The sequence below is a fragment of the Callithrix jacchus genome, chromosome 3, assembly GCF_049354715.1.
Source record: "Callithrix jacchus isolate 240 chromosome 3, calJac240_pri, whole genome shotgun sequence".
Taxonomy (NCBI): domain Eukaryota; kingdom Metazoa; phylum Chordata; class Mammalia; order Primates; family Cebidae; genus Callithrix; species Callithrix jacchus.
This window is the reverse complement of record NC_133504.1, coordinates 155,319,008-155,342,710: the sequence shown is the minus strand read 5'-3', so window position 1 is coordinate 155,342,710 and position 23,703 is coordinate 155,319,008. Positions and strand designations below refer to the sequence as shown.

The window sequence follows — 23,703 nt, the reverse complement described above, 5'->3', positions numbered from 1 at the left end:
AAACTAAATAAGTTGTACCTTTTTCCTACATTGATCACCATCACCCCCTGTGATCGCATCCAAAAATAAGTAGCCTAGCTCAGATTTTAGACTACAAAAACACACGCCACTCAGATACCCCTAATCTCCCCAGTCCCAGATAGTCTGAATAGTTGCTTAAACATTGGGGGTGTCAGATGCTCTTCCCTGTGTCTTGCCCTTGACCACTTCTTTCTGGGAGTCCCTGGGATTCCACATTCCACAAGCCTGTGCTAGTTGATGCTTGTCCCTTTGAGTGGCACATCCCTGTCTACCCTGGTATAAATCATTTAAAAGGGAATTACAAACTCAGGAACACGGACTTTGGCATCAGACATATGTTCCTGTGCCTCAGTCTTTTCATCAACAAAATGGGAATGCCGCTTCAAAGGGCCCTTTGAGGAGTCTATGAATGCACATTTGTAAGGCGCTTAGAAAGGTGCCTGGCACATGGTGAGCACTACCTAAAGGCCATCATTACTGTTGATAACTGGGCCTGCCGTGTAGTCCCCCAAAGTAGCCCCTTCCCAACCAATGTGTACCAAAAATAGATCATGGGCTCCATCAGAAAGGCAGAAAGTACTTCTCAGTCCTCCACAGGGCAGATTTTCAGGTTGCAAAAAGATAAGATCTGATCCTCATCAGGCACCCTACTCTATCACAAAAGCAAGAAACCCGTTCAAGAGGCTTACTGATTTTAGTGAATGATTAACATTTAGAGAATTTTAAAGAAAAAAAAAAATTAGAGAATTTCAAAAGAATAAAAGAAGACATTGGCCATCTGGCCACACTGCTCCCCTTGCTGTAACTGCCAAAGCCACTGTCTTTGACTCAGCTAAAGTCTAGCAACGATTAGCAAATCATAGATTGAGCCCATGTAGGTGTTAGGGTTTTCATCCTCCAGCTCATTTATTTAGCTAACGACTCTCCTTCAGAGCAACTGAGAGAACATTGAAATAGCAATTGTTGAACATGATAAAGTTGCCAACGTTTGTTTTATTCTTCCTAAGTCAAATTCATATAAGATTTACTTTTTTCTTAGTGGCTTTTAGGAAACAGCACCCTTCTCAATAAGCAAACTTTGATTGCAAACAGATATGTCAGTGGGCATAATCCCTTATAATACCAAAAACCAACGCACACCGGGCAATTTACGGATGTACACTATTACACCTCCACCCAACTGCAACCAGCAAACCATTGGACCATTAACATGGCGTAGTGTACTAAAATTAAACCTTTTGCTGAGTTGAAAGCAAAGATGAACTTTGAAACAAGGACAGAAAACTACCTGTTTGATTACAATTGTTTTGGGAATTTTGTATAGAAAGAGAACAAGCTTGGATTAAGAATCATTTGTTAAAATGTATCTGGTCTGGGCAATATCATAAGACTTCATCTCTACACACACACAGAAAAAAAATTAGCCAGGCGAAGTGGCATGTGCCTGTGGTCCCAGCTACTCAGGAGGCTGAGGTGGGAGAATCGCTTGAGCCCAGGAGTTCAAGGCTGCAGTGAGCCATGATCACACCACGCCACTCCAGCCTGGGCAACAGAGTGAGCCCCATCTCAATGGAAAGAAAATGTATCTGATCACATCCTGTGCAGTTCAGAGAAAATAATATGAAATTAAATTAACACATATCTTCCAACATCTAATAAAATTTTATCCTTTCAAGCAGCAAGTCGCTGTTGGCATTATTTGTACCTCCAAAATCTTCAAACTTCATATCACTATGTTTAATATTGACAGAAAAACTTTCTATCCCAGCTTGGCCGATATGGTGAAACCCCATCTCTGCTAAAAGTGCAAAAAAATTAGCTGGGCGTGGTGGCAGGTACCTGTAATCCCAAGTACTCTGGAGGCTGAGGAAGAGAATTGCTTGAACCCAGGAGGCAGAGTGCAGTGAGCCAAAATCACGCCACCGCACTCCAGCCCCGGGAACTAGTGAAAGACTGTCTTAAAAAAAAAGAAAAGAAAAGAAAACCTTTCTATCCCAGCAGCAGTCAACTGTGTGACACATCTTCCAGTGGGAAGTCAGCCAAACAAAATCCAAGCTGAGATATCAGAAGGAGACACATAACTCATGCCTGATTCACTCCATTGCTAGGTGTGAGGATCTCGGTACTGGGGTCTTCAAGAACTTTTAGCACAACAAAATTCAAAATGGACACTCCCAGGTTAATGTAGTCACGAAAGATTTCACATTTAGTCAATTTCCCTTTGCGCTTAAAACCATATTTCCTTTCTGTGCTTTTTTCTTATTTTACTCAAATCAGGAAGTATTCAGGTTACACCAAAACTTCCCCATCATTTCACTAATAAAGAGGATAGGGTGGCAAGGAGAAATTGAAAGTAAGGAGGGGGAAATTGCCCCCATTATGGTGAGGGCACCTCACCTGTCCCCTGGGAGGGAAAACCACAGTTTCAGTTTTTTATTTGCTATTTTACTTCTAGAAAGTCTCCATCTATAAATATCTCCTCTTTAATCCTCCAAATTCCAATATCTCTGAACAGCTTCTTTCTTTATCTCTCTTACCTTCTTCTTTGCTTTTACTGAATTTGTTACTTGTAAAACAAAGTGATTCAAAGACAGTTTCTACAATTACTTTTTTTTCTTTAAGAAATAGCAGTAGCTGTCAGAAAACCAAATTGGCTTGATCTTCCAAGCAGACCTGAGATGAAAGGGTAGTTCCGTTTCTCTTACTAAGATTAGGAACTGAGGTGTCAAGGGTAGCAGGCAGTGATGTTCCCTCCGAAGGCGTTTCAGCTCTTCTTAGACCACCTCACCTTCTAATGCAAATGTAAACGGTCCTCATTAGAAAGTGTTAGTTCCCTTTTTAGCCTCAAGCATCAATGCCATTTTTCATAGGCAATTGCTATAACTGATCCTAGGCTGACAAAACACGAGTAAAGTAGGCTGTTGTTTCATGGGTGTGGTTTTAAGGGTATCCACCTCCTGAAAATCCCACTGGTGAGGTACTTTCCTTGAATTAAGACACAGTTTTTCTTTAAATATGCAAATATGTATGTCAGAAAACTTCAATAACCCATTATTTATCTACTGGATCTTCTTTGGTTCCTTTAATTATGGAAGAAATGAAGACACTTGAAGCTTCTATGTCCAACTCCCATCACCCCTCACCACTGCAATAGATACCTCACTGATCTACCAGCACTCAGGTCCTACTTTCTCTTTTATTTTTTGGAGTCTCACTCTGTCACCCAGGCTAGAGGGCAGTGGTATGATCTTGCCCCACTGCAACCTCTGCCTCCAGGTTCAAACAGTTCTCCTGCCTCAGCCTCCCAAGTAGCTGAAACTACAAGTGTGCATCACTATGCCCAACTAATTTTTTGCATATTTAGTGTAAATGGTGTTTCACCATGTGGGCCAGGCTGATCTTGAACTCCTGGCTTCAAGTTATCTGCCCACCTCAGCCTCCCAAAGTGCTGGGATGACAGGCGTGAGCCACCACACTTGACCTAGGTTCTACTTTCTAAAGTTGGAGTTGTTGCTCAAAATAAAAAAATGCGATCATATCATTGCAGGATAATACCCAGGTTCCATATGTTTGCATTCAAGGCCTTCATAACCTGCCTCCTACCTTCGCAGCTTTTCCCCCCATCACAGGTACCTATACTGGGATTATAGAAAACCATTCAATCCAAATTCCTTTGCTTTCATTTGCTTACGTGATTTCTTTCACCAAGAATTTCCTTCATTACATTCTAACAGTACAGCCAATCTTCCACTAGTCAAAATCCAACTGATTCTTCAAGACCAAGCCAGAACGCCAATTCCTTAACAAACCTGTCAGTCCCTTTTTTCTCTCTCTCTCCATCATTTAATGATGAATCTGTTTTTAATTCAATAATTCTGGATGATGTCCCCCTCCAAAAGACACTCGGCAACGTCTAGGGACTTTTTGGCTATTACAACTGGGGGTGGGAGCTACTGGCAGCTAGTGAGTAGAGGTCCAGATGCTGCTAAACATCCTGCAATGCACCAAGCAGCACCCCCCACCCCCCAACAAAGAACCATCACCCCAAAATGTCAACAGTACCATGGTTGCGAAACTCTGGGTTAAACAAATGCATTTTCTACTGCTCCACCTCCAAAGCCCACTAAACTGACAGGTATTTACAAGGATCAAAACTCGAAAAAGATCAAAGTATAGGAGAAGAGACATCAGTGGGCCAGAGATGCACAAATTTTTGTATATGGAAAGTGATGGTGAAATTGGTAACTGACTTAGAGTGAAGAAACCGTTTAACCTAAATCACTTTGATCCCTATCCGCTCATGCAGTTTCTTTGACCTGGAATTTCCCCCTACATTCTAATATTCCAGCCAATCTTTCAAGAATCAAAAGCCAAGGGGTTCTTCAAGACCAGTCAAAATGCCAGTTCCCTTGTAAATCGTTCAAAACCTCCTTTTCTCCCTTCTATCTATCATCCACTGATAAATTTATTTTTCTAGACATCCAATAAAAAATGACAAAGAAGATGAAGGTGAAAGGTACAGAAAGTGGAATCAGGGCAAGGGGAAGGTGTCAAGAAAGCAAACCAACTCAGATGGCAGCACCCTGGAAAGGCTCCGAAACTGGAAGCCTCCTTGGCATCAGGTATGAGGGTAGGACTGAATGTCAGGATTGGTTCATAACTGTAATGAACAGTAGTCCAATTCCCAGATTCATACCTTCACCCTGAAGAGTCAGGAAGCTCCCCTGCTGGGTTTATTCTCCAGAGTAACCAAACCGGAAGGTTCTGTGGAGGACAGCGAAGCGAAGCAGGAACACCCTATTGAAGTCGAAAGTGTCCCAAGTGCATACTGTACAATGAGACCCACAACTGCCTTCCCCCACTTTATAGAACTTGCAATTTAAAAAATCCATGTAGAAATACTGGCACTCAGGGTCCCATCTAGCCACCTTTTGGTCCAGCCCACAAATCGATACACAGAGATTTGTAGCTCTTTAATGCCTCACTCTTAACTCTAAAAGGACAACCCAAAATCATCAGACATTTGAGAAGGAAGAGACCAAAAACCAAGGAAACAGAGAAATGGAAGAGGAACTCAGAAGAAATAGACAGTGTAGGTAGAAGGGGCAAAAGAAAACTCGAAAATGACTCTAAGTCATATTCTCAAGGAGAATTTTTTCCATTAAGCAAGAAAAGATTGATGTTTTTAAAGGAAGGAAGAAAAATGGAGAACAGCCAAAAAGAGCTCTTGGAAATTATGTACATATATATTCAAATTTAAAATGTAAGTGATTGAAAAATAATGTGGAAAAATCTTCCAAGAAAGTAGAATAAAAAGATATAGGCAGAGGAGAGAAAAGCTAAGAGACACAGAGGATTGAGTGAGGAAGTTGAACACTCAGGTTATTTGAGTTCTATCAAAAAAAAAAAGAACAGCAAATAGGGAGGGAAGAAAATTATCAAGGCAATCCTACAAGAATATTTTGCAGAACTGATATATTTAAAGAGGCTACTCAGTACCGAACACAATAAATAACAACAAAAACCCTACCAACCTCCATATCATTGTGAAATTTCAGAGTTCTGTGGGTAGAAAAAAAGATGTTAGGAATTATCAGAAAGGAAAACTTGGTCACATATAAAAGATTAAAAAATTACCATAGGGAGTTTCACTTCTGTTAGACTGTATAGTAAGTGGCAAGACATGGTTACTCTTATACTAACAATAAGAAAAAGCCGAGAAAACTACAAGGTGATAGTTTATTAGACCCCATCCTAGAGCTGAGAACGCAAAGAAACCTAAATGAACTAAATTCTAGAAAGCGCTAAGTTTTTCATCATTTGCTTACATCCCAGGAGATCTGTCTTGGTCTGTTTGGGCTGCTTTGATAAAATATCTTGGACTGGGTAATTTATGAACAACAGAAACTTTTGTTTACAGTTCTGAAAGCTGGGAAGTCCAAGATCATGACACCAACAGATACGGTGTCTGGTGAGGGCACCATCTGTTCCTCACATGAAGGAAGAGCCAAAAGAGGCCAACATGCTCCTTCCCGTCTCTCTCTCTTTTTAAAATTTATTTGTTATACTTTAAGTTCTGGTGTCCATGTGCAGAGTGTACTGGCTTGTTACATAGGTATACATGTGCCACGGTAGTTTGCTGCATCCATCACCCTTTCATCTACATTAGGTATTTCTCCTAATGCTATCCCTCCCCAATCCCCCTGCCCCCTGCTATCCCTCCTCTAGCTACCCACCTCCAGACAGGCCCCGGTGTGTGATGTTCCCTTCTCTGTGTCCATGTGTTCTCATTGTTCAACATCCACTTATGAGTGAGAATATGCAGTGTTTGGTTTTCTGTTCTTGTGTCAGTTTGCTGAGTGATGGTTTCCAGCTTCATCCATGTCCCTGCAAAGGACATGAATTGATTCTTTTTTATGACTGCATAGTATTCCACGGTGCTCCTAAGGGCACTAATGCCATTTATGGCTGCATAAGGGTTCTAATGCCATGAGGAGAGCTCTGCATTCATCACTTAATCACCTCCAAAAAACATACCTCTTAATACACTGCTTTGGGGGTTAGGCTTCAATATATGAATTTTGAGGGGTCACAAGCATTCAGACCATCATGGGATTGGTAGGAGGAGGAAAACTATGCCATAGATAGGAATAAGAAAAAGTTAGCTGAATTGTCAACAAACCTGGGACAGCTGCATATAGACTGGCAAAACAGCAGCATCCCCAGGATCCCAGCCGTACAGCAAAGCGGCACCTATCTGCCAGCACCTTCCACATCAAGTGTGTGGGGGTAGCACACAGATATCTGGGGACAGGGCAGGAGAGCTGCGAGAGATTGTTCCTGTGGAGAAGCAGGACAGGTGAACTGAGATAGACCTCTCCAGAACCCTCTGAGCCTTCACCAATCCAAGGCAGTGTCTGCAGCAGGCTGAGGTGGGACAGTAGAGCTGAAGACATCTTTTTAAGGCACAGCTGTACTTTCAAGTGCATCACAGCAAACCTCAGGGGCTGGGACAAGACAAAAGGTCCGAGAGAGAGAGAGAAAGGCATCTGAATGCATGGACAGCCAGGGGTAAACTGACCAGCAAACAAAATTCCCCAGCAGCCCCAAAAGCTGGCAGCCAGGTTATAAAGCAGAAAGAGGTCACTTGCAGTTTAGAAAGCTGACCAGTTAACTGCAGAGCATAAAGGGATCCCTAGGGTTTCGCTGGCACTTAGAGATCTGCTAAAGGGAAAGTGCTCGGGTGGGCGTAATAATATCGGAGGCCAGTGGTGACTTACATCTAACTAAAGTTACAACTGAGCCCAGACCCAGGACAACTACATATAAGATTGACCGACTGGGAGCGGTGGCTCACACCTGTAATCCCAACACTTTGGGAGGCCCAGGTTGGTGGATCACAAGGTCAGGAGTTTGAGACCAGGCTGACCAACATGGTGAAACCCGGTCTCTACTAAAAATACAAAAAATAAAAAAATTAGCTGGGCGTGGTGGCACATGCCTGTAATCCCCACTACTTGGGAGGCTGAGGCAGAAGAATCATTTGAACTCAGAAGGCAGAGGTTACAGTGAGCCGAGATCGCACCACTGCACTCCAGCCTGGGTAACAGAGCAAGACTCTGTTTAAAAAAAAAAAAGGATTGACCTCACCCCCAAACACACACACACACACACACACACACACACACACACACATACACGATCAGCGTGGCAGAAGGTGGTGCCCCTCATAGGACAGGTGCTAAATGGAAGTACATGATTGTAAGATCCTTGCATTGTTTGAGATGCAACAATATTTGAATGTAGACTATAACAACTTAAAGATACATGTCTAAATCCTAGAGCAACCACTGAAAAATAGCACAAAGATATGACTAAAACAAAAATATAATAAAGGAAAGAAAACGACCAATTAAAAAAGAGTCGGTTCACTCAAAAGAAGGCAGGAAATAAAGAGAACAAAGAACAAAGGAGACAAATATTAGGGAGGACAGACTGAAACCCAAACATCAATAATTAGGTTAAATGTAAATAGATTAAATAATTCAAGCAAAAGGCAGAAATGGTCAATCTCAATAATAAGGCAGAACCCACCTATATACTGCTTACAAGATACGTATTTTAAGTGTAAAGACTCAGAGCACATGCAAATGCTAGGTATAAGAACGCTGGCTTGCTATATTCATATCAAGGCAGATGCCAAGGCAAAGAATAATACCAGAGGTGAAGAGAGACATTTCATAATAATCAAAGAATTCACTCGCCAAGAAGGTCTAACATCTTAATTATGCATGCACCTAATCACAAACCATCAAAATATGTGGAGAAATCATTGACGAATCCCATTCATCCATAGAGGGAGAAATTGATTAATGATAGTCATAGTTGGAGATTTTAACACTTCTAGATAAAACTGGTAGACAATGAAAAATCAGAAAGGCTATTGAGGATTTGTACAGCGCTACCAACCAATTTGACCTTATTAATGTGCATGAAATACTAACTACATTAAACAACTACAGACCACACATGTTCTGAAAAAGGGTTCAGAGAGGAGAAGGGTGCTGGAGGAGGGAAGATCAAGCAGGTGATGGCTGAAGAGGAAATTTAATTGGCAGGAGGTGTGAAAAACCACAGTGATGAATAGAGAGTACAACGTAAGCCCTTTTCTCCTTCTCCTCATCAAATGTCTGTGTTACTGGATGCGCTTTACGAAGTGGATTTTGTTTTGGAGATATGAAAAGATATTGACTCCTATTTTGTGGTTGCTGTGGGGTGAAACTAGAGGCTTCCTGTGAGAAGTCAACCATATTGGGCTATGGTTCTGGGTCCCACCCAGGATGTTTAAAGCAGAGGGGCCACCTTCAGCTCAGATGCGAGGTAGGTGAATGCCTCCGTCATGACTGCCAGAGAGGGAGGAGGCCAAGTTGGCACCGTCATGGAGGTCCTCAAATCTACCTCCCTGGCAGAGGCGAGCTATGAGATGGCCCTGGCTTTGTTGGCACTGCCTTTTGAAGGTCATCTGGAACTGGATGAGAATTGCTCATGGATATAAGGCTAGGAGCACTTTCTCCAAGAAACTCCCTCATAAAACTACAGGAGGGCGGTGTTTGAACTCTTGATGGAGACACTTAAGCTCTTGAAAACCTGGATTATTTCCTGGAAGGTGAAGACAGGACCACTGCAGAGATGCTTGGGTGAATTTCACTCCCTGGCTGCAGCCTCATCTGCTGCTGTAGGTTGACCTGGAGACTGGAGTCCTTCTATGGGGCTTACAATGCAGCCAGCGCTGCCCAAAGCTGTAGACATTTGGGAAGGGGTGGATACTACCAAGGTGAGGACTACTGAGGAAACCTTGTACTGTGAGTAGACTAAGCAACAGAAATCCTACCGCATAGGCCAGCCCCAGGGGTGAAGAAACCGCAAATCAGTGGAACATTTGCAATGTTTTAGTCTTAGGAATTATACCAGGCCTCAAAGTCGCAAAGCCTGTCTGTGGTCGAATGCCAGCCAGCCCTCACACAGGCACATGGCGGTGTGGGCAGATGCTGGGATCCATGTGGCAAGCTCCTGACCACACATCGACAGAGGGGTCAAAGACCCTGTGTCAGACTACAGGACCTTGTAGAGAGTCACAGGCCTGATTTTTTAATATCAGGCCTAGGGGAGTGTTTACAGCAAAATAGCAAGAAGAAAAATTGGGGCTTCACCAGCAACCAGGGAGGCTCCCAGATTCTCCTTGACTGTGGAGAAAAAGGTTGAAAGGAAAACCAAGGTAAGGAGACCTAAAGGGAACAGAGTCCTAAAGGGGACAGAGTCCTAAAGGGGGCAGAGTCCTAAAGGGGACAGAAGTCCTAAAGGGGACAGAAATCCTAAAGGGGACAGAGTCCCAAAGGGGACAGAGTCCTAAAGGGTTATTGATTCAGATGCTCAGTGTCTGGTACATGGTGGAGCCACCCTGTGCCATCTCCCTCTTACAATCCTCAGGAAAGTCTAGAAATTTCCTTTGGCTGGAGGAGAAAATGGGAGGCTGAGCCCTGTGGGCTTCAAGGCTGCCACACAAGTCATACAGATCACAGAGATTCACCTTGGGGAAGAAAATCCACTTGCTCCATTTTCTAACATTGACACAATCCTAAAAATTACATAGATCAGTCTATGAAGTATGCAGCTCATTTGGAGCTCATGACAGACAAATGAAAGTTCAAGGGCAAAGAAAATATACCAAATGCTGTCAGAAGCTGAGCAAACAATAGTCTCTTGTCTTGTTCGTTAGTTTGTTGAGGTTGCCTCATAACTAAGTAGGACTGGGTGGCTCAAACCATAGAAATGCATTCTAGTCACAATTCTGCAGGCTGGAAGTCCAAGATTTAGATGTCGGGAGGGCTGATTTCTTCTGACACCCCTCTCTTTGGCTTGCAGATGGCTGTACATGTCTGCACATGTCTGTGTCCAAATTTCCTCTTCTTATAAAGACACTGTCCTAATGACCTCACTTAATTACTTCTTTAAAGATTCCATCTCCAAATTCCAAGGTACTAGGAGCTAGGGCTTCAGCATTTGAATTTTGGGGAGACACTGTTCAACCATAACATCCTCCATGCCCAGCAACTTCTTTCTGCTAAGTTCTGGGAAAAAACTGTTGTTCTCTGGGTCATAAACACTGCATGTGTTCTCATTCCTGTTATTTTTTCCACATATTTCCTCCCCTGTATCCTCTGTTTCTATACGTGTAAAAAACATACGCTTCTAAATTTTCTCTGGCCTCTCAAGACTGTCTTTTCAGAGACAGACTTCTTGAGAAATGCATGCCTCCACTTCATGCCACAGGTTGTTTTAGTGTCATTTCATTTACTCCTCTAGAAAAGCCAAGAAACTTGGCTGGGCGTGGTGGCTCACGCTTATAATCCCAGCACTTTGGGAGGCCAAGGCGGGTGGATCACGAGGTCAAGAGTTCAAGACCAGCCTGGACAACACAGTGAAACCCCATCTCTACTAAAAATACAGAAATTTGCTGGGCATGGTGGTGCACACCTGTAGTCCCAACTACTTGGGAGGCCAAGACAGGAGAATAGTTTGCACCCAGGTGGCAGAGATTGCAGAGAGCTGAGGTCGCACCACTGCACTCCACTCTGGCGACAGAGAGACACTGTGTCTCAAAAACAAATAACGAAAAAGGCAAGAAACCTGAAACATATATCAGCCAAGAAAAAAAAAAATGGTGAGGGGACTGTCTTTTATGTCTTTCAGATGTTCATTTTTTTTTGAGACAAAGTCTTGCTCTTGTCACCCAGGCTGGCTGGAGTGCAGTGGCACAATCTCGACTCACTGCAACCTCCAGCTCCCAGTTCAAGTGATTCTCCTGCCTCAGCCTCCCGAGTAGCTGGGATTACAGGTGCATGCCACCATGTCTAGCTAATTTTTTGTATTTTTAGTAGAGACGGGGTTTCCCCGTGTTAACCAGGATGGGCTCGATCTCCTGACCTCGTGATCCACCTGCCTTGGCCTCCCAAAGTGCTGGGATTATAGGCGTGAGCCACCGCACCCCGCCTCTTTCAGACATTCTAATCTGTCATGACTCTCTTCCAGCCCCTGCCCCACCTCCAGTCCAGCCCATCCAGTAAGACTTTGGGAACTTATATGAGGACACCCTGGAAGGGTTAGAACATACAGCTGTGTGTGTCCAGCACATGGCATAAAGAAGGCTGAAGATGAGAGAGCACTTCACAGGACTGAGGAGAGTGGCCCCAAGAAAGAGTAAGTCCATGTGAGAGCCCAGTATAGAGAAGACAGACAGAGCAGCCTTTATGGAGCAAAGGTTCGAGGAAAGCTTCCTAGAAACATCGCCTGAGGTGTGAGGACCTTGCTCTTTTAGCCCTATCTCCACAAATCTCCTTACAAAAAAAACTACCCTCTAACCAACAGTAGTTATCATTCCCCGAACTCATCATGCTTTCCTCTTTGCCTGGGCTGAAATCCTGCCCTCTGTATGGAATATTTTTTTCTGCCCCAAGCTCAACCTGCTGAAATTCTATCCTTTCATGAAATCAAGTTCTAGTGTTGCACGAGGCCCTTAGTCGTCATCACAGTTGGGAAGTCTTCCCCCAGTCTGAGCTCTCAATGTATTTCATTGATTCCTCCTTCCCTGGAAGATTTACACAGAAATGAAAGAGGCCACCTGCCACAGGGGAACTACAGTGGGTTTGGTGTGATAGCAGTGGCGATGAGTGTTTGCTGAGCATTTACTACACATCAGCACCTGCTCCATGCACTTCTCATTTATCCTTCATAACCCTTGAAAGTGGCTACTATTATTTGTCTCATTTCACAGAGGAGGAAACAGCAGCTCACAGACACTTGTCACATAACAAGACAGTGGAAGAGTCAGGATTCAAACACAGATTTGCGTAACTCCGGAGCCCATGTTCTCAGCCGATACAGACCTGGATCCTAAGATCAACTATAGCAGTTACTTGCTTTGTGACTTTATACAACTCAATCTCTCTGAATCTCACTTTCCTCATCTGTAAAATGGAATGATAGTACCTTGTTTGGGCTGAGCATGAGGATGAAATGAGATTACTTGTCTAAAATACCTTGCAGAGTGTGAGCTGTCTGGATAACTCATGGTGCATACAACTGGTGGTCTCCCTTTCATGAAGGTCAGCTTCTACAGGACAGAAAATGAGTCTTATTCCCCAGTATTTCCCTCAGCCCTTAGCAGTGATTGGTGCACAATACTTACCAACGGAACACATTATTCATTTTCTTCCCCGATAGGCTTCAAAAATAGACTCTTTCTGAGATGGATTTCAGGCCATGCTGGGCCAGGTTGAAGCATGAGATGCAAAATCTCTTCTACCCTAAAATTCTTTCTTTTTTTGTGATTGAGTCTCATTCGTTGCCCAGGCTGAAGTGCCATGGTGTGATCTTAGGCTGACGGCAACTTGTGCCTCCCGGGTTCAAGCAATTCTCTGCCTCAGCCTCCTGAGTAGCTGGGATTACAAGTACCCACCATCATGTCTGGCTAATTTTTGTATTTTTAATAGAGACAGGTTTCACCATCTTGGCCAGGCTGGTCTTGAACTCCTTAAGTGATCCACCTGCCTCAGCTATCCAAAGTGCTGGGGTTACAGGTGTGAGCCACTGTGCCTGTCCCTTAAGATTCTAATCTAAAAACTATGCATGGAGAATTTTCTCTCTTCCAATTACTTCCTAAATCCCAAGAGAATTTCATGCAATAGTGTTAGTATTTTGTCTCACCCAGAGGTAGTCAAATAGGGTAACCAGCCACCTTGGTTGGCCTGGGTCTGTCTCAGTTTTCGAATTGAAAATCTTTGGCCAGGGGTGGTGGCGCACACCTATAATCCCAGCACTTTGGAAGGCCAAGGCAGGCAGATCACCTGAGGTCAGAAGTTCGAGACCAGCCTGGCCAAATTGGTGAAACCCTCATCTCTACTAAAACTAGAAAAAAAATTAGCCAGGCATGGTGGCACATGCCTGTAATCCGAGTTACTCAGGAGGCTGAGGCAGGAGAATCATTTGAACCCAGGAAGCAGAAGTTGCGGTGAGCCAAGATTGCGCCACTGCACTCCAGCCTGGGCTCCGTCTCAAAAAAAAAAAAAAAAATCCTTCAGCCCCAGAAAATCTTTGAGACGGGTTTCAGGCCCAGGCAAACTGGGAGACAGTTGATCACCCTATAGTTGAACAAAAAGATTCATGATCAAAATAATGATAATTGATTGAATACTTACTACATATCAGGTATAATGCATATACTTTATAGGTGTACTTTCAACCCAATTCTGCCTGCAACTCTAGAAGCTGATGATTCTGTGGAAGCAGATGCAACAATTCACAGCACAGACCTTAAAAATTTTCTTAGGAAAGGATTAACCTTCAGAAAGAATTGAAATAGTTTTCCTTGGGTTCCTCTCACATGTGGCTTCGGAAGGGCACAGGTGTTCGTATTTGCTTTCCCCAGAAGTAGCAGAGAGAGGAGCAAGCTTCCTGCTGACTGTTTTGAATCTTACTTACTCAGCTACGGTTCTCCTTTATGCATCTTCACACATCCTGCATCGCCCTTCATATAGGCAGCCCTTGATTTGCACAGCAGCATGGGACCATGAGAACGACCATGCAAGCTGAAACCTCGCTAGATTCGTTTTATAATATTTAAACTTCTTTTTCAGACTGGGTATAGTGGCTTATGCCTTTTCTCTGGGAGGCCAAAATGGCAAGATCATTCGAGCCAGGAGTTTGAGGCCAGCCTGGGCAATATAGCAAGACCCTGTCTTTCAAAAAATAATTTAAAAAACAGCCGGATGAGGTGGCGTGCACCTGTCGTCCCTCCTACTTGGGAGGCTGAGGAAGGAGAATCACTTGAACCCAGGAGTCTGAGGCTGCAGTGAGCCATGACCGTGTACTGCTCTCTAACCTGGGTGACAAGACAAAACCCAGTCTCTAAAATAATAAAATAGTTTTTCTCAAAATGTTGAAAAAAAATCTTACTGTTAATTATAAATGTATAAGGAAAAGAAAAAATGAGTAAAACTAATATTTATATAGTAGATGGTAATTTAAAACATTAGAAACATTGAGAATTAAAGTATTTTATTTCCTCATAAAAAATGTATCATGTGAGTGGTGTGAACAATGCTTGCTTTTCATTGTACAAGTTTTGATATAGAGCAAGAATTTTTCCTACATCTTGGCAAATTGTCATACTCTTTTCTAAGTTTGGAGCAGCTTCCAGCATTTTCTCCTTTGCATTTTCATTGTAACATACGTCCAAGAACGCCTTGGATATGAAGTTTCTGACAGTGTTATTTTCTCTGGGCATCTTCATTCATCCTTTTCATCACCACCGCTTGCCTCATTTTTGTCAATAATTTTACCTTCACTAAGTTTCTCTGGCTTCATAGCTGGAAACTCTTACACTCAGGTGGTTTTTTCTATTTATGCTCAATTAGAAATCACTTCTAGGTCTGGGGACAGTGGCCCATGCCTGTAATCTCAGCACTTTTGGGAAGCTGAGGCTGGAGGATCACTTGAGGCCAGGAGTTCAAGGCCAACCTTGGCAACATAGTGAGATCCCCCCCAGCACCCCCACACAGAAAAAAAATTGAATGCCTCTAGTCCTAGTTACTCGAGAGACTGAGGTGGGAGGATTGATAGTTCAAGGCCCCAGTGAGCTATGATTGTGCCACTGAACTCCAGCCTGGGTGACAGAATGAGATCCTGTCTCTAAAAAATTAAAAATTAAAAAAGAAAATCACTTTTAGCATTCTCCCTTTTTGTTTTCTTGCTTCATTTTTATTTTCCTTTTTCTTTCTTCAAATATGGAACACTTCATAAATTTGCATGTCATCCTTGTGCAGGGGCCATGCTAATCTTCTCTGTATCGTTCCAATTTTAGTGTATGTGCTGCCAAAGCGAGCACCATTTTTATTTTTCTAGGCCAATTCCTTCCTTCTGATTTTCTATTTATGTAAAATGTTACATGGATTTATCACCAGGAAATAAGGAAGCAATACAACTACAGGCTTTGCAGTCTGTGTATGAACTTAATAACAGATGCGCAGAGCAGATTTTGAAAGAAGTAATGTGATTAGTCATGGTTGTATTGCACGTTTATTATTTGCATAGGAATTTGTGGACTGAAGAGCTAGTGGCAAAGTCTGCAATTGATTGTATTTTTCCAATTGCTCACAGTTAATATATCATGATAACTGAAAGGTAAACTGTGATCCCAATTGTTCCTTATTGACATCTCAGAAGGAACCTGTTGCAGTATTTCCAAAATATCAGAGAAGAGATTACAATTAAAAGCTACTGTAGTATTTCCCAGAGTTTCTTTAGATTTGCCTTTAGATTTGAGGTCAGATGCAATAGAAGTCTAGGGCTAATTAACTAAACTTTGCCAAACTAAAATTTGTACATATCAGAACCAGACAAAATGAGACCCGATGGTGCTATAAATGTTTCACCTCTACCTGGTCTCCTCTGCTAAGTTCCTCCTTAAAAACTGTCCGTTTCCTGTCCCATGGATATTTTACCTCTCTTAAAGTTGTGGAATGCAAATAAGGGGAAATCAATATTTGAATTCTGTGTATACGACCAAATAGCTGGATAATGGATTATTTTCCATCTTTGACATGGAAAGCTCAGATAACATTTGCTGAATGCCTACTAGATACCAACAACTGTTAGGTGCTTTACATAAAAATTTCAACAATCAACAGAACATATATATGAGGTGGGCGATATCGTGCTCATTTCACACTACAGGTGAGGAAACAGCCTTAAAAAGATGACCAAGGTGTAGGTAAAACGGTGGAGCCAATATTTAAACATGAGTCTGTCTAAAGGTAAGCCACTGGCTTTCACCCTTCACTCTTCTGATTCCTGTGGTCCTAAAGCATTGCCCCTTTATTTCCTGTATGAGCTGAGCACCTGGAATTTCATGCCTGAGTGCTACTGTAGCCCCCAGTATTGTCACTAACACAGTATCTACAAGATGGTTTTTTTTTGTTTTGTTTTGTTTTGTTTTGTTTTTAGAGACGGAGTTTCGCTCTTGTTACCCAGACTGGAGTGCAATGGCACAATCTCGGCTCACCGCAACCTCCACCTCCTGGGTTCAGGCAATTCTCCTGCCTCAGCCTCCTGAGTAGCTGGGATTACAGGCACGCACCACCATGCCCAGCTAATTTTTTATATTTTTAGTAGAGATGGGTTTCACCTTGTTGACCAGGATGGTCTCGATTTCTTGACCTCGTGATCCACCCTCCTCAGCCTCCCAAAATGCTAGGATTACAGGCTTGAGCCACCGCGCCTGGCCCATCTACAAGATAGTTCTACGGACTTGTCCCAGGGTTCTGGAAAACAAATCTCTTTTGATAAATCAGTTTTAAACATAAAGTTTTAAATTAGAAAAAAGAAATGTTTCAAGCCTCCACAGGGATCCCAATTGTTCTCTCAGGTTGCATTGACTGCTCAAAGGAACCTGTTACAATATTTGCAGAACATCACAGAAGAGATTACAAGCTGCAGTAGTACTTCCAGCTTTTCTTCTTGACAGTGGCCTTATTTGAAAAGCAGGTTCCATCTCCCTGGGCAGACAGTTTCATCCCTCCAGAGCTGGGATGAATGACAAATTCAAAACCTCTGTTTACATGTGGATTTGAATGAGAAATCTCTGGGAAGCAGGTTTGAAGAGATGGGATCCAGATACCTCCTAAGCCTCTGGTTTTCAAATTTGTCTGCACATTGGAATCAACTGGCCCTGTCTTTTAAAAACTGCTCATGCCTCTATGTGCCCCCTCCTCCCAAAATTCTAATTGCATTGGCTCAGGGTAAAGCCTCAGCATCATAATTTTTTTTTTTTTTTTTTTTTGAGACAGAGTCTCGCTCTGTTGCCCAGGCTGGAGTGCAATGGTGCTAACTCAGCTCACTGCAACCTCCACCTCCCAGGTTCAGGTAATTCTCGTGCCCCAGACTCCCGAGTAGTTAGAAATGCAGGTGCACACCACCACGTCCAGCTAATTTTTTGTATTTTTAGTGGAGACGGGGTTTCACCATGTTGACCAGCCTGGTCTCAAACTCCTGAGCTCAGGCAATTCACCTGCCTTGGCCTCCCAATGTGCTGGGATTACAGACATAACCACCATGCCCGACCAGCATCATAATTTTTAAAGGCTTCCCAGTTAAGTCTGATATGTGGCAAAGTCTGAGAATCAACAACCCAGGCAATCTAATCAGAAAAGATTGCCACAGACGTACTAATGATATTAACTATTAGTACTTGGAGTGTGTTTTAATTAGATTATAGCTTTGAATGATAATGGCTAATATTGAATCACTTAAATCACCATGAAAGATATTTTTTAAACAAAGACTATAGATTAAAAATAAAAAGGTACGCCAATTCTGCAACAGCAAACACAAACAGTGTCATGGTGTGTGTGCATGTGTGTGTGTGCACAAGTGCATGTGACTGTGTAATGCAGTACACTGAGTTAGCGCCATTGCACTCCAGCCTGGGCAACAGAGCGAGACTCTGTCTCAAAAAAAAAAAAATTATGATGCTGAGGCTTTACCTTAGACCAATTGACAATCAACCCAATCTCAGAGTGTACATTATATGCACTTAATATGCACACCATTTGCACTCTGAGGTTGGGTTGATTGTCAGTGAAGACTTCAGCATTACATGTAAGAGAATATATTGATGTGTTACTTTGCAATTACAAATAAGGTAGATTTTAAAATTCATCGTTTTGGGTTTGTTTCTGAAAGAGATCATTTCCTTTGGGCTATAACCTCCAAGCAGAGAAAGGAGGCTGCACTAGAATGGGCCGAGTCATCAGACAGCTGAAGATAATATAGGAAAATGGAAATAAACAAGGAGTAACTTAATTTTATCCCAGACTTTGGCATTCTCACAAAACAAGAAGTCATTCTCTCTCCTAAAGGAAAGGGCACTATTTGTACCTCTAGGGACTGTCTTGTTCTGAATCATTTTTCCCATCTGTTTTGTGGGAGATATACAAGCTGATTTTTCCCCCAACCGTCATGGAGATTTTGTTTTAATTGGCGTACTATTGAAGTGACTAAACAAAGTGCAGGAAAAATCTCTTGAGGTTTAGAGAGTGAGCAAAAATATGGCAAAGAGACCTAATATACATAGTACGAGTTCTTGAATATTCATTATTGCCAAGAAAGAGTACCTTGAAGATATTGTAGACTAGAACCAAGTGGCCCAAAGATGCATAATAAAAATAATAATAATAACAGAAGTCACATACTGAGTAGTTAATATATTCCAGCTTACCAGTTTAAGCACCTTGCTTTAATTATTTTATTTTATCTTTACAAGGCAATAAACTATGATCAGCCTGATTTTACAAGTGATTATGAGATTAAGTAATTTATCCAAGGTACATGTCTCATAAGAGACAGTGTGGTAAGCTGGGCACAGTGGCTCACGCCGGTAATCCCAGCTTTGGGAGGCTGAGGCGGACAGATTACAAGGTCAGGAGTTCGAGACCAGCCTGACCAACATGGTGAAACCCTGTCTCTATTAAAAACACAAAAATTAGCTGGGTCTGGTAGCACATGCCTGTAATCCCAGCTACCCAGGAGGAGGCTGAGGCAGATGAATTGTTTGAACCCAGGAGGTGGAGGTTGCAGTGAGCCAAGATAGCCCCGTTGCACTCCAGCCTGGGTGACAAAGCTAGACTCAATCTCAAGAAAAAAAAGAAAAGAAAGAAAGAAATCATGAGGTGCCCTATCAAGGCACTTAGCCTCTGGGCTAACCACTACTCTTAGCAGTAAGAGTGATGTTTCCCAAGGTAGGCACTAGAAGCACCAGGCATTATACCAGCAATGACGGCAACAAAAAAGATTCCATGGTCAGATTTAAAGAGCAAAACTCTTTTTCACTAAGGACATGTCTATAATATGCTAAGGTAAATTAAGACAATTTTATTGATTTGACTTTAGAGTTTTATTTTTACAGATCACATTGTGAAATATGCTATGGAAAATGCTGTTTCGGGTTGGCTTCCTTACGGAGATGATAAAATGAATTATCATGGGGAGGGGTAATGATTGAGGGGATCTGGTAGTGATGGACCTGCCTGCCCCTAAAGAGAATCAGCTGGAGGGAGGTCTGAGGCTGAATTTAGGGAGTGTGAGGGGCTGAGAAAGGAAGACAGCACAGAAATGGGGAACAGAGAGGAGGCCAAACTGGAAGAATCAAAGCAGAACTGTGACCAACACAAGGAAGTGGCTGAGCAGTCAGCAGATGGGATGTAAGTAGATGCAAGGAGGGAATCAAGGACTAATGCAGAATGGAGCTCCTAGAACAAGGACAAAAGGTGGGGCATGGGTATCAGGAACAGGTTCAAAGTTTACACATAGAAATTGAGCTCAGAGTCAGGACTGAGAAGAGGCAAGCTTGGCATCTTAAAGTTCCAGAAAGAAAGGAGGTACTAAAAAAACAAACAATCAAATTTTTAAAACCCTGCATTGACAGTGATATGTCAAAAGGACACAGGAACTGAAAGAGTTCTTGATGGTCAAAGCTGGAACAAAGTATCAAATAAATATCCATATATCCATACTGATATTAATAAATGATTAGATAAATTAACAAATGGGGAGGAGAGAAGAATTCAAATCTCCCATGTGGAAGAATTCTGAAGAATTGATGTAGATACTCCACCCTCAAGGCAGGAGAACATAATCCTCATTCCTTTTGTGTCAGCCACACATAGTAACTTCCCTGCAAAGAGTACAGTAGGGAAAGCGTTGGGGGAGAGTCAATGTACAATCAAGAAGCCTGACAAACATTACTTCAACAGGGCGAATGATATGGTTTTGCTGTGTCCCCACCCAAATCTCATTTTGAATTCCCACGTGTTGTGGGAGGGACCTGGTGGGAAGTAATTGAATTACAGGGTCAGATCTTTCCCATGCCATCATGATAGTGAATAAGTCTCACCAGATCTGATAGTTTTTAAAAGGGGAGTTTCCCTCCACAAGCACTCTTCTCCCATCTGCCGTTATGTGAGATGTGCCTTTCACCTACCTCCATGATTGTGAGGCCTCCCCAGCCACATGGAACTGTGGGTCCATTAAAGCTCTTTCATTTGTAAATTTCCCAGTCTCAGGTATGTCTTTCTAGCAGCATGAAAACAAACTAATACGCCGATCAAAGACAATATGAACAGTGATGAATTCTGTTGAGAACACAGACCCTCGATACACAGTAATGGGAATGGTATGTTATGCCTGTGATGTTCCTTCCAAAAACCCATAACCCCAGTCTAATCATGAGAAAACCATCAGATAAATTCCATTAGGGGGGTATCCTACAAAATGCTTGATCAGTACTCCTCAAAACTGTCAAAGTCACCAAAAACAAAAAAAGTCTGAGAAACAGTCACAACCAACAGGAGCCTAAGGGAACGTGGCAAATAAGTGCCAGTGGAACCCTGGATGGAGTCCAGAGGGAGGAAAAGGACAGTAAGTAGAAACTAAGGAAATCTGAGCGAACTATGGACTTTGGTTCATAAAATGTATCAATCCTGGTTCATTTGTCGTAACAAGCCCACCACAAGGATATATGATATTAGCAATAGGGAAAACTGGGTGACAAACTGTACTGTGCAGGGGAACTCTATACTATCTTCTCAATTTTACTGTGAATCTAGCACTGTTCTAAAAAGTAAAGTTTATTTAAAAAAAAAAGGTTTGAGCTCTGGCTTGCCCCTCGTCACCACCTTATGTTTAGGGCCTATTATGGGTTGAATTATTTACTCTCAAAATGCATATGGTCAAGTCCTAACACGAGGACCTCAGTATGATGACTTTATTTGAAGATGAGGTCTTTACGGAGGTAATCAAGTGAAAGTGAAGCCATTAGAGTGGGCGCTAATCTATTATGACTAGTGTCCTCATAAAAAAGAGCTACGCATAGAGGCAAGACACAGAGAGAAGAGGGCCACCTCCAAGTTCAAAGAGAGAGGCCTAAAACAAATCCTTCCTTCACAACCTGCAAGAGGAACCGACTCTGACAACACTCTGATCTTGGTCTTCCAGACTCCAGAACTGGGAGATGGTAAATTTCTGTTGTTTAAGCCACCTGGTTTGTGGTATTTTGTTATGGCAGTCCTTGCAAACTAATAAAGGGGACAAAGAGGAGGGGTTCACCTGGATTGCCCCAGAGCAGAAGGATAGAGGAGCAGGTGCTCTGAGTTGGAAGGGGCAAAGAACTAAACCCTGGAGGTTGATTTCCCAGTGTTACAAAGCAGGGTGGAGGCTTGGAGTTTCTTTGAAATCCTTGCCCCACTTACAGAGGGCTTCCCAGACTTCGGGGTGTTATCATGTTAGATTCCGCAAGCCACAGCCTCAAATCCTGGAAGAATGTCTGTGACAAAGCTTGCAGATAATAAATCAGGCCACCGGGAAAGGAGACCCCTGGATTTCAGTGTCCCACAGGCACCAGATGACCACAGGTGATGGAAAAGCGGCCTCCTCCCTCCCTCATTTTTGAAGCACCATATAAGCCCCAAGGATCGTGTTATTATAACCTTACAAAAGATAACGGTTTCCCTAAAATGTGATTTTGATAAGATTTTTCAACCCTTAAAAGCAAAGGCTCAGATCCATGGTTAACCGAGAAATGTAATTTTTTTTTTTGTAGGGACAGAGTCTTGTTATGTTGCCTAGGCTGGTCTTGAACTCCTGACCTCAAGCAATCTTCCTACCTTGGCCTCCCAAAATGTTGGGATTACAGGAGTGAGCCAACACATCTGGCCAGAAATGTGACTTTATTTATTTTATTTTATTTTTTGAGAAGTCTCGCTCTTGTCCTGCAGGCTGGAGTGCAATGGCACAATCTCGGCTCACTGAAACCTCCACCTCCAGGGTTCAAGCGGTTCTCCTGTCTCAGCCTCCTGAGTAGCTGGGTTACAGGTGCCTGCTACCATGCCTGGCTAATTTTTGTATTTTTAATAGAGACAGGATTTCACCACATTGGCCAGGCTGGTCTGGAACTCCTGACCTCAGGTGATCTGCCCTGAGCCTTGGCCTCCCAAAGTGCTGGGATTACAGGCATCAGCCACCTTGCCTGGCTAGAAATATGACATTTTTGATCCAATGGTTTCACAATCTCCTATAACCCATTATCTTATACTCCCCCCACCCCCCGTTTACTCCATAACTCTCCAGAACACAGTTGGCTCCTACAGATAATTTTACAATGGTCAGAATGCTAGCAACATTTTATGAGCTGTGTGGTATGCTTTTCTCTAGCCTCTCCATGACATCTGCCTTCATGGAGAGTCCAAAATCAAGACTGTGATGAGAGGACTCTTGCTTAAGGCTTGAGTCAGATGTTGGATCTCCCCAGCAAGAGAATAGGTCATTTCTGCGACCTTCCCTTTTATCCTCACCAGAGTTCAACATCCACTTTGGCAGAGAAAACAGAGGGCCTACCACAAACACATGAAATTCTGAAGCGTAATCCATTGGATTTCTCAGCCTGTCCCTCAAGACTACTGGGTCATCACTGATTCCAGATCCTCCTCATTCCAGGCTCCACCCTCTGCAGGGTTTTACGTCTTCTGACCAGGCACCCATGCCAGGTCATTTTCCTAGGTCAGCTCATCCTTGTTCTCACCATTGGAAGTCAAAGCTGAAAAGTCTGATTGGGTTACACCTGGCTTACCGGCACTATTTACTGGTGTGCACAGCAGATTTGATTTATGATAAGTCTGTTGAAAACGTCACTTTGGGGCTTTGAGGTGTGGTGGGGGAAGGGGGACGGGTGCTGCATTTTGTTTTGGAAAAGAGGGTAGGACTTTTGCCTATGGTTTTTAAACAGGAGGGAAAATTAAGTTCATGGTTTAATTCCTAAAGAACCAAAACGTGGAGCCAGATAAAAATCACAGCAATAGGCATTTGGGAGAGCTCAAGCCTTTTTCTTTTCCAGGAGAACCTTGAGTTTAAGTTTTCAAAATGAACGAAATATTTCCAAGGAAGTAAAAGTGGGCCTCCTTTGCTGGCCATCCTTCTTCCCCCATACCCTCTTCCTCTTTTCTCCTCCCTTCCTTCCCCTTTTCTTTTTTCATCTGCCTTTCAGTCACCATCTGTACTACTGTAGGAAATGGGAAA

General features: G+C 42.8%; 1 long non-coding RNA gene and 1 other non-coding gene across 2 annotated transcripts in view; both read right to left on the bottom strand.

The window, feature by feature from the left end:
- LOC118152324 (uncharacterized) overlaps window positions 1-23,703 on the bottom strand; it is a 132,595-nt gene that overhangs the window by 16,767 nt on the left and 92,125 nt on the right. The gene's annotated exons all lie outside the window — the stretch shown is intronic.
- On the bottom strand, window positions 15,357-15,463 carry LOC118152473 (U6 spliceosomal RNA). Its single transcript, XR_004741234.1, has one exon. It is a non-coding gene; the product is annotated as a U6 spliceosomal RNA (small nuclear RNA).